Raw genomic sequence first — 15,825 nt, 5'->3', positions numbered from 1 at the left:
CTTTGTGGAACACAATACGCCGTACATTTAGGCTGCAGGCGGGCCACTGTGACGCATCTCCCATGCACCTGTCCAAGGCTCACATGCACACAGTACATTGTTAATGTAATTATGGTAGCCATATTTATACCCACTTTTTGCTGTCGGTAGAAACCTCTTATATCCATACTTCAATGTTTTTTGAGGGGCGCCTTCGGAATTACGTCATGTGGCAGCCAAGTTTGTTTAGAGGACTATAAACAACAGTCTATGGACTTTTAATGTTGGTTACAGCTCTTTAAATAAACATTACCAGGTGCCCCTCACTTTTATTTTCTGTAAATTAAAGCCCACTTGACCATGCTACAGCGTTGCACAAAAGCATCAGAAGTTGCAGATCCAAAGCTCGCAACGCGGCGGGAAGATTGTAGATCTGCTACTTTTGAATCAAAAACTTGGACATATACTGTATGAGGTTTCCACCAGACAGAGACGATTTATATGAACACAGGAGTATAGTGCTCAGGGGCTAGAGCGTCCACCCGTGAAATTGAAGGTTCCCGGTTCCATCCCTGGCGGTGTGTTGAAGTAGCGTCTTTGAGCAAGACAGACACTAGGCCCTCATTTATCAACGCGACGTACGTCAAAATATGGGTGCACGCCGGAATTACCGGCATTTATCATTTCCGCAAAACTTGAACTTTGTTCTCACCAGTTTTTCTGTCGTGGAAAAGCAGCATTGTTTGACCAGCTGATCAGGCTGTAAAGGCATCTAAACATATGTATTCATTCCTAAAATGTTATATAAAACTGTATAGGTATGTACAGGCCCATTTGGCCTATAGGGGGGAAAAGTAAAAAGTAAAGGAATACATCAACGATGTGTCTTTGTGTCATATGAAATTAGGAGATTTCCAACTTTACAAGCAATTAAAAATCGCATAAATTAAAAACAATGTTGCAAGTTAGATGCCATTTAAACAGTGTTTTGCATGAGCACATACATGCGAGGATTTGGCTGTCTGTGCTGGAATATTTCCATGACGGGACGTTGGAGAGTATAGTGCAGTGCTGCAGCTGCGGAGAGTCCCAACATGGGTAGCCTATACTGTAGGCTAATCTACAGCAGGCCGATGTCTTTCTGGAGTTACGGTATGTGCAATCTCCTCCTCGTTTAATAAACCCGCTCGAATGCCAAATGTACCGTGCCAGCGCAAGTGGGAACCGCATCAGAGATAGGTAGGCTAACCCATCCAGCCCACCACCACCAGTGCCACATGAGGCTATGGTTTTCGCTGCACATTCATATAATTGACAGTTGACAGCCCAGCCACTGCAGCGACTAGCGACCACGAGGCAATCTAAATAGACTGTCGAACGTGCATGGTCAGTTGGTCACGGTGTCGCGGACGGACAGTGATAGAGACAGACAGACAGGACAGGAGGAGATGCACCTATTTGCAAAACAGCAGCGTGTGTGCCTATTTGTTATTTAATTCATGGTTCACAGGTTCAGGTTTTCGTTCACTAATATATCTTGTTGTATATTAAATTAAAAATACTTTAATAATTGAATATACAACTAACAACACACAGTGACAGTTGCTTGCAAATTGCGATATGTGCGTGCGTGCGTGCGTGCGCGGGGGGGGGGGTGAGGCGGGCAGCAAGGCAAGCGAGGCGAGAGGAGAAACAGACAGGGTTTAATTCATGCAGGTGTTCGTTCTTTATTTATTTAAGAACACACCAGCAAGTTGCGTGTTGGTTACCATGGTTTCCATAGTTGTGTGGTCGCATTGCATGCCAGATTGATTTCAGCCGTCACATTTATCACTGCTAGGAATGAAATTAAGGAAGGATCAGCCGTTTGCGATCACTTTATAAATGTCGTGGCGACGTGAGTGTACTCCAAAACCAACGCTCGAATTTGGGGCAGATTTTACACTAACTGAGCAGGTCGATGGCTCTCGCATTGGTTGCCTGCCTCCGCCATCGGGGTGTGTGTGTGTGTGTGTGTGAAGTACATTGTGAAGTGCAAGTGAGTGGTCAGATGAGTGGAAAAAGTGCTTATAAAGAAGCCAGTTAGTCAAATTTACAGAGGCCGTCTGGCAAACGGAAGGTTGACGTTTTGACCCTTGGCCTTTGAAGTGTCCCTAAACAAGACACTTGTTACAGGCGCATTTGCGACCACATTGGTCGCAATTTCGAGCCTTAGCTGTTACGTCGTCCTTTAGTGCCCTAAACAAACATTAAAGTCCATATAGACTTGGCTGGCAAACGATTTACGTCATACACAAACAAATAGACAAACATAAAAAAAACCTACTGTACTACCATGCTTTTACGATTATGCGCTTTTTAACCTATACAGGAAAACATGCTTCTTTAAATGGAACTGCAGATTGCAGCGAGTGGGAGCGCCAAAGACTGAACAATCTGCGGGAAGGCTATTATATATAGGGAATGTATTATGGGCTTTTATTATGTATTTGATTGGATCCGTATCCGTAGAAGACGGGAGTGGAAGCCTTGAAAAATAGGAGACTAGTGTTCTCTCTGAGAAAAATGCTCTGTTGTTCTCGTTTTTTTGTATTCTGAGAGAAATGGATTTTAAACCTGGCCCCAGCTATAATTTGGCTGGATGCTCCTAATGCTCCGACTGTCCATCCATTGCCACTTTCATGTGCGTTTTTTTCTCTCTCTGGTGGCGGCGTGGCATCCATATGTGCTTTCTGAGTGAAATTAGCTCGACGTCGCAACGGACCGGTGTGCCACTGGGCCCCCAACCGAGACCCCGTTGATATAGCTGCCAACTGTCTCGCCTCAGTGAGCCACCGCCGAGACAGCAAGCAGCAGGCTTCCTTCCCACAAGATAAAAAATGACACAGGCGTGCGCGCACGCACGTGCGCACACGCACACACAGACGAGCAGAAACCTTGCATCTCCATATTTAAACTGTTATGATGTATTTTTATAAAAATTCTGTAAATTAATTTGCCTATATATTTGTAAATCGGCTATTTACGGAATTTATGTACAGTATGTGGTGACGACGCAGTGACATGAGTCAGATGCCGGCGTCCCCCACCTGCCCGCCCGCCAGCCTGTCCTCCCTTAAGACAGTTTTAATATAGGATAAAAAGTATTAACAAGAGCTTGTGACCAAATAAATCCATTGGATCCATTGAAACTAGGGATGTTAATAGTTAATCGCCGTTAATAAATTAGTCGAAACTTAATGAATTCATTAATAAATAATCAAATTAATTGAAACGTCTCTGCTTTTGCATGCATGTGATGTGACTGACAAGACAGTACACTTTTCATTTGATTCTATTTCTCATACAAAGATGCCACTGCCTGGCCCTGTATCGCAAATGGTCAAATAACTATTTGATTAGGAATATAATATGCCTTTTGTTTTCTTTCTGTATATCAGCAAAGTGTAGATTTTTTGATTTTAGATTGTTAGACATTGAGGGAAATTAAGATTCTCCAATTTATTTTTAAACGCCTCTTATCAACTAACTGTTTAATCAATCGATAAGCTTATCAAAACTTATTAATTAACTATTAATGCATTAATCGATAATTCCCATAATTGGAACACAGCTTATTTTTTAGATTTCCTGACAAGTAACAGTTTTGGAGCAACAAAATATGAATTGCTTTGTTATTATCCTACATCCTCCCTCTCTCTGCTATAGGCCCAAATATCCCGCCATCGGCTTCTCCCTGTGGTTTGTTAATAGAGGAGCCAAGAGCCTGCAAATATATCTGTTTATATACATCACATCAAGAGCAGACAATATGAATGCTCAGTTTCCTAGCCTGTGGGCCATCCTAGAATTAATTTATGCTTTGCAAATATCAATGTCACGCTAACTCTCGGTAAGGGGCGTCAGCTAGAATGCTATGAATAACTTAATCGAATTACACACTTAGAGCAAGAGGGGAATTATTATTATTATTCAAAGTATGTACAATACAAGCCTCAGTTTGTATCCAAGTACAATACAAGGCTCTAAGGTTCTCAAAGTGGGTGCCGTGGCACCCTAGGGTGCCTTGGCGCAAGTCCAGGGGTGCCTCAGATAATTTATTAATTTCACTTGTATTTGGTGCATTCTTTTTGAGCCTACAGGACACCAAGGTTCAAATCCAAGGCTCAAATATAGCAGATATACAACCTCACAATGTGTCACACAACGAGCTTGTAGATCGGCTGTTTTGGTGAATGTTCCCCCAGAATAGGGTATAAGTATAAGAATTATTTTCAATGTGTCTTAATGGAAACTCTCAGGTTTTCTTCATGACATACTGTATCTTAGGGGGAAAGATGTACATATTATTTACTTACCATTAATACGACAATACATAAGGTGCTATAAAGTAATTTGGGGTGGATGAAAAAGTTATTTACAGGGGTGACCTGAGCTAAAAATGTTTGAGACCAACTGCTCTAAGGATGGTGGTGTCAGTTTGTCCGTCCTGCCCACGGCATAGAGACCAACGCGTCACGCCCATAGATATACAGGCCGTAAATGAGGCCTGTTTTGCAGCGATTTCAAATCCGCCATCTTTCTATTTCCGGTCCAGAAATGCAACCGGACAATGAATGCTAATGGCTGCAACCACAGCTAGGGCGGGTCTTCACTCACTATAGAACCAGTATAGAAAGCCTAGAAACATAGCCTTACTTCATCATTCATTTCAAAATTAATGTGACCATCATTTACTAAACGCAGATCATGATGATTTAAAACAAAGACTTTAAACTACTGATTGAAAACATAAAAGTGTTTATGAAAAGGTTTACTAAGGCAATACATTCAAGTGTAAAGTTCGCCCAACACCTCAGTGACTCGTATTGAGATTATAATGTATCGCAAACGGTAGACATCTGCTGGGCCATAAATAGGAACAGCAGCTTCAATGAGAACCCATAGTGGCTTCATTTCCAGCAAACTAAGCTGAGGCAATTAGGCCCCAAACTAAATATCGCTACAACTACTAGCTGTCAAGGAATGGCCTTGAATGTTGCCGAGCGCATTCAAGCTCCTTAGAGGTTGGACCCTATTACTACAGGATGCCAAAGTCAGTGAGTTAAAAACCACACATCCTAAACAAAGTTAATTCCCTTAGTACAGCCACGCTCCTGACAGCCAAGAATAATGATTGTAACCATGGCAATGTTAAGCATACAGACCAAAAATCAACCACTACAGTATGGGTTTTCAACAGGGGGTCAAGCTCGTCCTCAGAGTTAACTACTTCAGCCCTACATACATTCCAGCCATTTGAAAATAACCGCTTTGTGTGATAGCAACATTAATTTCTTCTTCTTTTTGAGCGGTTCCTAACTGCTCATGCCTGGTCGCCTGTGTATGTTTGTCTGTCTGTTTAGACTAGAGTATTTACGAACAGCTGCAATACCGCTGGCAGTTTTTACTCTAGCATCCCATATTAACATTAGCTGAATCTACAAGCAGGTTTGTAGATCGCCTGTTTTCAGCAAAGAGATTTGGTGAAGCGGGAAAAAAGAACAGACAAAGTACAGAGCCAAATATTCAAGTTAGTTTGATGCCGTTACCTTTATAATTTTACTCAAGTACATTTTGAATACCGCTTTAATTGTGAGTATTTCTACATAATGCTTCCACCACTGTGAGAAACTGTAATATCCTCAACAGCCCATGTAAAGAAGTGTTATGCCTGGTTGGTTAATATACTTGGTCACGAGTCACGTGCAAAATATTCCCAAAATGTGGGAAAAGGGACAAGTCTGATTTGTGAGTCCTTGTGTGTGCACTGCAGTACAGTAGTCCTGTTCAATTTCACATCGATTGGTCAACCCACTAAGGAGACAAAATGCACAAGAGCCATGTAACTGTATAAATGTTCCTTGTCCGCAGATTGATCAGTATGTCACCGTAGCATGTGTTACTGTGGCTTCTTGCTGGCACAATTGATGTTTTGTAATTAAAGCTGCTGCGCTTTATTGACTACAGACACAATACTGTATGAACAACAGGATTAAATTGGTGTGCCAAGTCTATATAGCCAACTAAGCCAAGCCTTGCTGGGTCTGCTGCTGGCGTTTAAATCAAAGTCCTTTTATAATTTTCAACCATTACCCAGCTCCCCGGAGGCCATGCAGGTCAAGCATGCTACTACAAAAAGGAAAGGCCAATTAGACAATTGGAAAGACCTGCCAATCAATGAAACACGTGGGAGCCCCATTCAGAAGGAAACGTTCACAAAAAATAGCAGATGCTTCGCAGCATTATGAGCTTGTAGATCAGCCTTTTTTATCTTCATGATTGCGGCCTACAACTCAGGAAAATCCAGTATCTCAAAATGTTAACTATCAAGAACGAGCACACCATTCAATGTAATAAATAGGGTATGTATAAGGGTATAAGTATGTAAATTCATGGTGGCACCTTTTACAGTAGAGGAGCCCCGAAAGTTTACTTTTCAGATTAATGTAAATTTTGCGTCTCTATCTGGAGGAAGGGTGGTAGGCACGGAATGAGGACCGGTGCAAAGTCGGTGATGATTTGCGGTGCCATGTTATCTGCCGGTGTTGGTCCACTGTGTTTTATCCAGAGTCGACGCAGCCGTCTACCAGGAGATTTAGAACACCGTCTTCTGACAAGCTTTGTAGAAATGCCAATTTTCTTTTCCGGCAGGAACTGGCATGTTGGCACCTTCCCACAGTGCCAAGACTACTGGCAACTGGTTTGCTGACCATATTACTGTGCTTGATTGACCAGCCAAGTCACCTGACCTGAACCCCCCGTAGAGAATCTATGGGGTATTGTCAGAAGAAGATGAGACACCACCAGACCAGACCCAGCAACACAGAGGAGCTGAATCAAAGCACCCTGGGCCTCCAGAACACCTCAGCAGTGCCACAGGCTGATCGCCTCCGTGCGACGCTGCTGCATTAATGCAGTCATTCGTATGAAAGCTGTTTGCACCATTGGTGAGATGCGAAAATACTTTTCGCTGTGCTGTACTTGTACTGTACATTGACAATAAATTGAATCTCAATCTCATTAATGCAGTAATTCGTATGAAAGCTGCCGTGACCATTGACCAAGCATTGAGCGTATTAAACTACTTCAAATTCAAATATTACATTTCCTTGGAATGCACCTGTAGAGGGATTAAGTAGTTACTCCCCCCCCCTCCACACACACACACAGCAGAGCCCTCATCAGTGATCACACACCCCACCACAGTCACCTTGACGACCTTGGCTATGTTCAGACTGTCAGCCCAAATCGGGGGGAAAAACACACACACACACACACACACACACACACACACACACACACACACACACACACACACACACACACACACACACACACACACACACACACACACACACACACACACACACACACACACACACACACACACACACACACACACACACACACACACACACACACACAGCTTTTGCTAATCACATTTGAACTGCTGATGCTGCTGATATACCGTATGCTTTATCCTACGATAGTGTCGCTCGTCAAAAAGCTGCTCGCAACGCAACATGCCACAACGTGAAGCATCATGCATAGTTGCACACGCAGTGCAGCGCATCGCGTTTGTAGATTCCCTATTTTCACCGGACAACACAGTTCGATAACTTATATACTGTAACTGCACAGTATGTAAATTATATATATATATATATATATCACAGTACACAGCGGCTACTATGAAAAAAACATAACACGATGGGAACTATGCACAAAAACAAAATTCACACACCTTTTTACTTGTAAAACTGTGATGTGACAATAACGGTGATTCTGATTTCATATACTCATGCCTACATTGTTATGTCGTTAACACACTCACAGCAACCAATACAGTTGATCATGTCTGAATACACAAATCAGATCTGATCACTTGTATTTTTGGAGGGACAGTGAATACTAATGAACACCACACATACAATGCCATGTGAATACACCGGATTCAGAAAGAATGCTAGTTTCTGTCCATAGTCCATATTCCATAGACCGTAGTAATAAGAGTGTATACAGTGATACAGTCAGTCAAAGATCAGAGCTTAGAGCAACACATTGGGTTTTCCTGCAGTCAGATAGACACTGCATTGGTCACTGGTGGTCGTACATCAGCGCCGCCATACTGTATGGTTGGAGCAACTTGCCACTTCATGATACCAAGCTACATAATATTTATTTATTTTATAACCAATGCCTGTTGGGAATGATGCCCGTTTTATGTAAGTAAAAGTATCTATACTGCAATGTAGGAATACTCTGTTACAAGTAAAAGTCCGGAATGCAAAAAGTATTGGCTTCAAAAGTAGGGGTGTATTAAACGATATAGTAACTGCATCGAAAAATCGATTTTAATTTCAAGAATCTAAATGAAAACAGCAACATTGACTATGTATCGTATCGTTTTGCAATGCAAATAATCGGTATCGAATCGTTTTGCTGTGCAAATAATCAATTGTATTAATACGACATTTTTGTGCGTGCTATTTAGCAATTTTTAGAAGAAAAACTAAAAACTAAAATAACGTCAATGTATTTTAAATAGTTACTGTATCGAACCATTGAATCGTATCGTATTGCCATAATGAACCAATCGTCCATGTATCGTATCGTCAACCATGTATCGTGATACGTATCGTATCGCTGTTAAAATGTATCGTTACACCCCTATTCAAAAGTAATCATTGTGCAGAATGTCCCATTTCAAATTAAATAGCCGATCTACAAGCTCACAATGCGTCGCATGGCTGCACATTGTGAGCCTGTAGATCGGCTATTTTAAAATGGCCGAAATAGATAGGGCTGAAGTGTTTACTGTATGTTTTGTGATAAAATCTACATACAAAGTAACTAGTAACTACATTTTTCAAATAATTGTAGTGGAGAAAAAGTACAATATTTGCCTCTGAGATGTAGTGGAGTCAAAGTATTAGAAAATATTCAAGTAAAGTACAAATACCTCAAATTTGTACTTAAGTACAGTACATGAGTAAATGTACAGTACTTGTTTACACCACTGGAATTTGGAGACTCGGGCACACATACCGAACATGTATGGACATGTATGCATGGCATGCTCATTGCCCACAGACCTCGCCTTGAACAGGCTGTGTAAGGCCCAAACCCAATGCAACTACCGGTAGTCGCAAATCCTTGCAACAAAACAGTTTTAAGGACATGTCACTATTGTCACACCAATGCGACTCCTTGCAACTGCCATTGGGGATAATGGTTGCATGCAACTATTCATGCAACTACTCGCACCCGTTTGGTTGCAATCAATCAATCAATCGATCAAAACTTAATTTGTATAGCACATTTCATACAGCAAGTGCAACCCAATGTGCTTCACAGATTTACAAATATAAAAGACATTAAAGGAAATGGAAAGAAACAAAGAAGGAAAAGGAAAACATTGGAAAACATTACACATAAACATAAAACAAGGATAATGATATGACCAAATTAAAAGCAATGCTAAAAAGGTATAATGTCTTAAGTTTCTTTTAAAAATGTCCGTGGATTCAGAGAGCCGAGAGGTTTACAGGCAGGCTGTTCCACATTATAGGACCATAATAGCTAAAGGCTGCTTCTCCATGCCTTTTAGTTTTAGGTCTAGTCTTAGGAACCTCTAAAAGGTTCTCTAAAAAGGGACACCAGATAGGAGAGCATTGCCGTAATCTAGCCTGCTAGTGATGAATGCGTGCATTAGCCTTTCTGTATCAGCCTGCAGAAACCCACAGACTCTGACAATATTCCTCAGGTGATAAAAAGACACTATGGTGATGTTACTGATATGGGCCATCACGCTTGTGGGAGTGAATTAAAAACACCTGGAAGTTTTTCCAGGAGGATTGGGACGGTCGCGCCAGGAAAGCAGCGGTTGCAAAGAGTTGCATGGCGAATCATTGGTGTTGTTTGGGCCTAAGGGACTTAAATTAAGCAGTCCAGTCAGGAGTCAGGACTCATTGTCTCCTGACTGACGCAGGAAATATTCTAACCAAACGTGCATACACTCTTTAAACACATCTTTCAACAGAAGTTGTAATTAGATTTTTATTTCACCCCGTGAATTCTACTGTAATTGCGTGCAGAAAGGAATTAACGTACTGTATAGCCTCTGCTCTTGGCCAATAAGCAAATTAAGGGAAGCTAATTCTCATAGCTAGGGGTAATCATTACCATTCCAGTCCTGTAAAAAAAAGCTGTGGTTCACAACCAAGAACAAAAGAAAAGTAGACCTGAGATTATTATTTCATCTTATATATATTGTTTTAATTTACAGTAAAATGAAAAAGGAAGTAGTAACCTGTGCTAAAGTAATTATGTTTCTTTGGAACAGGGCCCTGAAAAAGTTTTTTTTCTTTCGCCCTCTTCACACTAATTCAATTATAAATCCAATATCTTTTCTCCCTATGCCAAATGTCAAGCTGTGCATGAGTTATTCCAGACTACGTGCAGAATCAGTTGGTCTTGGCCAGATCACTGTGGAGTGAAGCATGCTGGGATAGCACTTGCCCAGCTACGTTTCTGCCCACAGACTGATAAAGAGATTATATACTGTACCCCTCTGACTTCTGATCTTAATAAGGTCATGAAGGACATACTCGTAAACCTTTGATCCTTATTTACCACTACCTACCTACGTATCATTTCACTGACAGATATGCTCACAATTCCTTTCTTGATAGAAAAAAAACAATGCCTTCTTATTATTCCACGATACTGTAGCTAGCAGTGTTGATTTCGTCGGCTAAAACTATGACGAAGAATGTTCGTCGACTACCTTTTTTCACTGACGAAAACTAAATCAAAACAAAATAGGGAAGGAGGGACTAGTGGAGAAGTGATCCAGTAGAACTAAAAGACAAGTCATTTTATGTTTAGTTGTGCTCAGGTGTTGCGCTCTGCCGAATGTGCCGATTAGATCTACAAGCACGACGAGTTGTGAGCTTGTAGATCACCTATTTTCTAGCCTGGCAAGTAAGCCAGGCACGAATATGTGATTCTGGCTCATTAGCCAGGCTACCTATTTTCAGCATGGAACAAGTGTAAAATCAGGCTAAATACATTTCTATCGACAAAATCAACTGTAGATTTAGTTGAGTAAAATAATATTATAGTTAGTCGACTAAAACTAGACTAACTCTTAAACATTTCAGATGACTAAAATATGACTAAATATTTCATTCAAAAGATGACTAAACTAAATAAACATTTGCTCTCAAATCAACACTGGTAGATGTATACTGTAGGTGCTGAGGATAATTCCCTGGAATAAACCTTTGCAAAGGTGAGTGAGGACAAAAAAAGAAAGTAATATCAGCAGTAGGTAAATATGGTGGGCTTGTATTCATATTCCAAATATTACTATTGTGTTGGAGACAATTACAAAGGCTTCAGAGGAGAATGATTGTCTGAGGTCTCTTTTATCATTATGATTTTTATGATTAGACAGACGGTGACAAATGAAAGACTCACATATACAGGTACATGTCTAAGGGCAGATTCACACTGAGTCCCGACTCCCGAATACGATTTCCTGGTCCCCGCTGGCCATGATTCACATTGGCCTTGATTCTACTGCCCCCGAGTACACTTAATAATTCAACTGTAATGGTACTACTAATATGTGCCTCAGAGGGGCGCTGCTTTGGGAGACAGAGAATGTCATGTGACAGGAGAAGAGTCACTTGTCAGAGTTTAGAGCAAATAATAAAGTTTGACTGTGTTCCTGAAATTGTCTTGAGTTACAATAATAATATAATAATACACAACCAGTGTGCACCGATTTCACTGTCTTTGAAACATCGCAATGTATCGTTGTCTGTAATTATCGTATGAGAGTGAGCTCGCTGACGCATCCTTGGTATCTTAACTGTGGCGTCACGGTCTAATCCTATTTTCATCCTTAGCAGCAGCGCATGTGTTTTATGTTTATGTATTTTTTGGGACAATGGGGATAATGGGACATTCTACAGAATGAGTACTTTCTACGTTTGGTACTTTAACCCATTGTGGACTGAAGCCCATTCTAAAAAGCCTTCTGAATCCTGACCTAAGTTTTATGAAAAACTTCAAATATTTATATAGCAGCATCAATTTCTTGTCGTTTTTTAATACTGTACATAAGGGTTAGAACACCTAAAGGGGTTCCCGCCAAGAATGGGTTAAGTACATTTTGATGCCAATACTTTTGTACTTTTACTCAAGTAAATTTTTAATTCAGGACTTTTAATGTTTTTTATATATATATATATATATATATATATATATCCAATGCAAAGGTGTAGGGAAAATCTTAGTTTGCTTTGTTCTTTGTCTATGACCCAGATCACGGAAGTGGCTTTTTTGTCGGCTCAATGACAAATCATTGGAGTGTTTTCAAGCGGATTTTCATGGATCAAAGGCGCAAATACTCTGTATATATCATATATTAATATAAAGCCCTCAAAGTGTTAAGCAAAGAATGCAAGTACTTTTTCTAGCACGTACGTACAGTACTGTCTACAACCCATCTAACCCCTGCTCATTTTGCTAGGCTGGAATTGGCTCAGTGTAGACTAGGACAGAGCACTGCAACATGCCGGCCGTTGTTTCCGCATGTCGGTCCGTTGGTGTGTCTAATCTGCATGTGCATCCCCACCACAAAGACACCCATGTACCTGTCAAACTATACTTCCGAAACAAAGAGGTCCACAATGCACAATCACAACACCAGAGGCCCCTGTAAAAAGTAAAAGCCTACTCTGGCCAGCTCGTTGGTGCTTTGTGAGGCAAGTGAAGGCGACAAGTGGATCCAAACTATATGCCCATGCTCTCAAAATGTCTGGCTGTAAAGAAACATCTTCAAAAATCTTAGTGGTTTATTATATCATTCTAGGCACATTAATCAGAAAGCAGCGAAAAGGCAGAAATCTTGACAGGATGTCTATGGCTGTGACAACGTGACTGATAACTGAATAACGTCTGTTACACATCTGAACCTGACCATTTGTCATTCAGTACTGTATCTGATGATGTTATCAGTGATTGAATGATTGAATGAGAAAGTGTGTGTGTGTGTGTGTGTGTGTGTGTGTGTGTGTGTGTGTGTGTGCACCAGTTTCCAGTCTCATTTCCTTCAGTTAACGCACCAGCCTGCGTTGGTGGAAAAAGTACTTAAAGGGACATTTCACCACTGGAGGAAACTGCAGTCACTCAATGTTAACAGTATTTGTAGTAGATAAAAGTAGTACAATTTGAAATTTGCACCCTATGGCCAGAAATATTATGAAGTATGTGTGTTTGACAAGGGTTTGACTGGATTGCTGATTCCTACAATGACCAAAATGCTTTGTAATGTAGATGTAGCTTTTAGATCGGCTATTTTCAAAAGCCAGCAATGTATAGGGCTGAAGTGGTTAGTGTTGTGTTTTGTAAAAATCAACAAAGTAACTAAAGTTTTGAAATAAATGTAGTGTTGTAAAAAGTACAATAAAGTAAACGAATCGGAGGTTTGAAATACTCCAGCTAAAGAAATTAAAAATAGAGTACAGTGCTTAATGTACTTTCCACCACTGCCTGCATCGGCTCATCATCTTTAGCGGTATTTAAACCCAGTTCTTCACTCCACTCATCGTCAGATCGTTGAACAACCTCCCATATGGTAGCTAGATGTTCTAGACCGTGTATTGTTCCTAGTGTATCGTTTCTCTAGTGTAATGTATTTAGTGAACTCGGTGTTCTTGTGTTTTCCCATGTACTGACTCATTCTCCTCCTGGGCATACTGTACAGCGCTGCCTGCCTACCTGCCTGCCTGCGGTGTAATACTAGTGCAAATGGGAGAGAGAGAGAGAGAGAGAGAGAGAGAGAGAGAGAGAGAGATGGGGAGCTACATGTCAGCAAAGGTTGTCGGGATCCAGAGTTGAACCCGCAACACACTACCGGATTACGCCAACGGTACGGGCCTACGCTAAAGGGTGAACTACTTCCATGGCCTCCCTATTCTTGGGCAAACATTTGGCAGATATACATGGCGTGTTGCAACACAACGTGCTGTGAGCTTGTAGATCAGCTATTTTCGGCAAAGATATTTTGTGTAGGTAGTGGTTAAAGGGACACGTTTAGAAGATTTTCCTGGGGTCTTTATGTGTGTAATATGTGGTTTTAGATATTTTAGATTTGAGCAGTGTCCATGATGTCACAGACACTGACTGGACTACAATTCCCATAATGATTTGGTGCACTGCTCCTCCTTGTGGATAGAGGGAGGGCTGTCTTAAGCCCAACACACACCGGCTCCGTCCGACGCGTTGCCGCCGGTGTGAGATAGGTTCATTGAAAATAACTGAGGTGGCTGTTTTGACGCGCGGCGTTCGCAGACAGTGTGGGAGGCCCTTGAATGAGACAACATGTAGTCCAGGAAGGAAGTGAGACCAGTGTCTGTGACATCATGGACACTGCTAAAATCTAAAATATCTAAAACCACATATTGCACACATAAAGACCCCAGGAAAGTGTTCTAAATCTTCTAAACGACTATATATATTTTTTGCAAAAAGGGTGAAGTGTCCCTTAAGTGAACACTGAGGATTTTACTGTGTGGTGATTGAGCTCTGCTCCTCATTGTCATTCATGAGGTGTTCTGTATGTGCCATTAAGACTGGAATGATTCTGTGATGAGGCTGCGTGCGTATAGCCTGTAGTCAAGTCTAAGAGTCATTTTCCTTGAGTGTTATTACAATGGTGTGGAATGGCTTGTCATCACGGCTCTTTATTTCCCGACAAATAACGCTGTCCTGCGAGCTAGGCACGTGCCTCCGTCACAGAGTTATGATGTGGAGACCATTTAACGCTTATGATTGCTACAACGTGCACCCAACACACCCGCACACACACACGCACACACGCGCACACACACACACACACACACACACACACACACACTTTCAAAACAACACAAAAACTGCTAAAGCTAATTTGAAACGGAACCAATGGTATTCGAAACTAATCAGAACACACTTGCAAATACTTGAACGCTTCAAAATCAATTACATCACAACAGAATGTTTCTAAAGAACACATGACCACAACTGAAACCTTGTTTGCTTCCACAATGAGGAAATGTATTTGCATTTGTTGGTTTGTTTGTCAGAAGGAATTCAGATTGGCCAAAAGGGGTGGCCTGTCACGACAAAATGCACATTAACCTCTGAACAGATTAAAATGTTACACAACAGTACTTTGAAAAAAGGTTAGGTGTCTACTGTCTAGGACCTGTCACACCTGTCACACACGGCATTTGCCGATGGGATTCTCAGATTGCACACGTCAAGGTCTATTGGCCAAAACGTTTTTAGTTTAGTTGCAAGGTATGTTAGTAACGTAAGAAAGAAACAAAGAAACAAACACAAATAAAGGAGGAGACAGACTGACACTCAAGGCATATCTAGAGTCTGCATAATTGTGCCGCAGGGAATTTTAATCAATTAGAACCGCAGAGCTGATTAAAGGCAGCATTGTGTTTACCGAGTCAGAGCGAAGGGCTCAGTGAAGGCAGAAACCAACATCCAGACACACATACTGGTTGCTCACTACTCGGTAGTGCATACCAGGTTATTGTGGCTTCAAAACTGGCTGGTAACATTTGAAGACTTTAGTCAAACCTCTCTCCCCCTCCACCCCCCATCTTAGCTGTCACTCTAACTTTATACCAGTGGTTTTCAACCCTTTTCATATCAAGTCCATTATTTATCCACCATTTGAGCCACGGACCAACATTTGGCCTTTATTGCCATGACATGTAAAACATGTTAGGA

The sequence above is a fragment of the Protomyctophum bolini genome, assembly GCF_963924005.1.
Source record: "Protomyctophum bolini genome assembly, chromosome: 22".
NCBI lineage: Eukaryota > Metazoa > Chordata > Actinopteri > Myctophiformes > Myctophidae > Protomyctophum > Protomyctophum bolini.
This window is presented reverse-complemented; position numbering follows the sequence as displayed.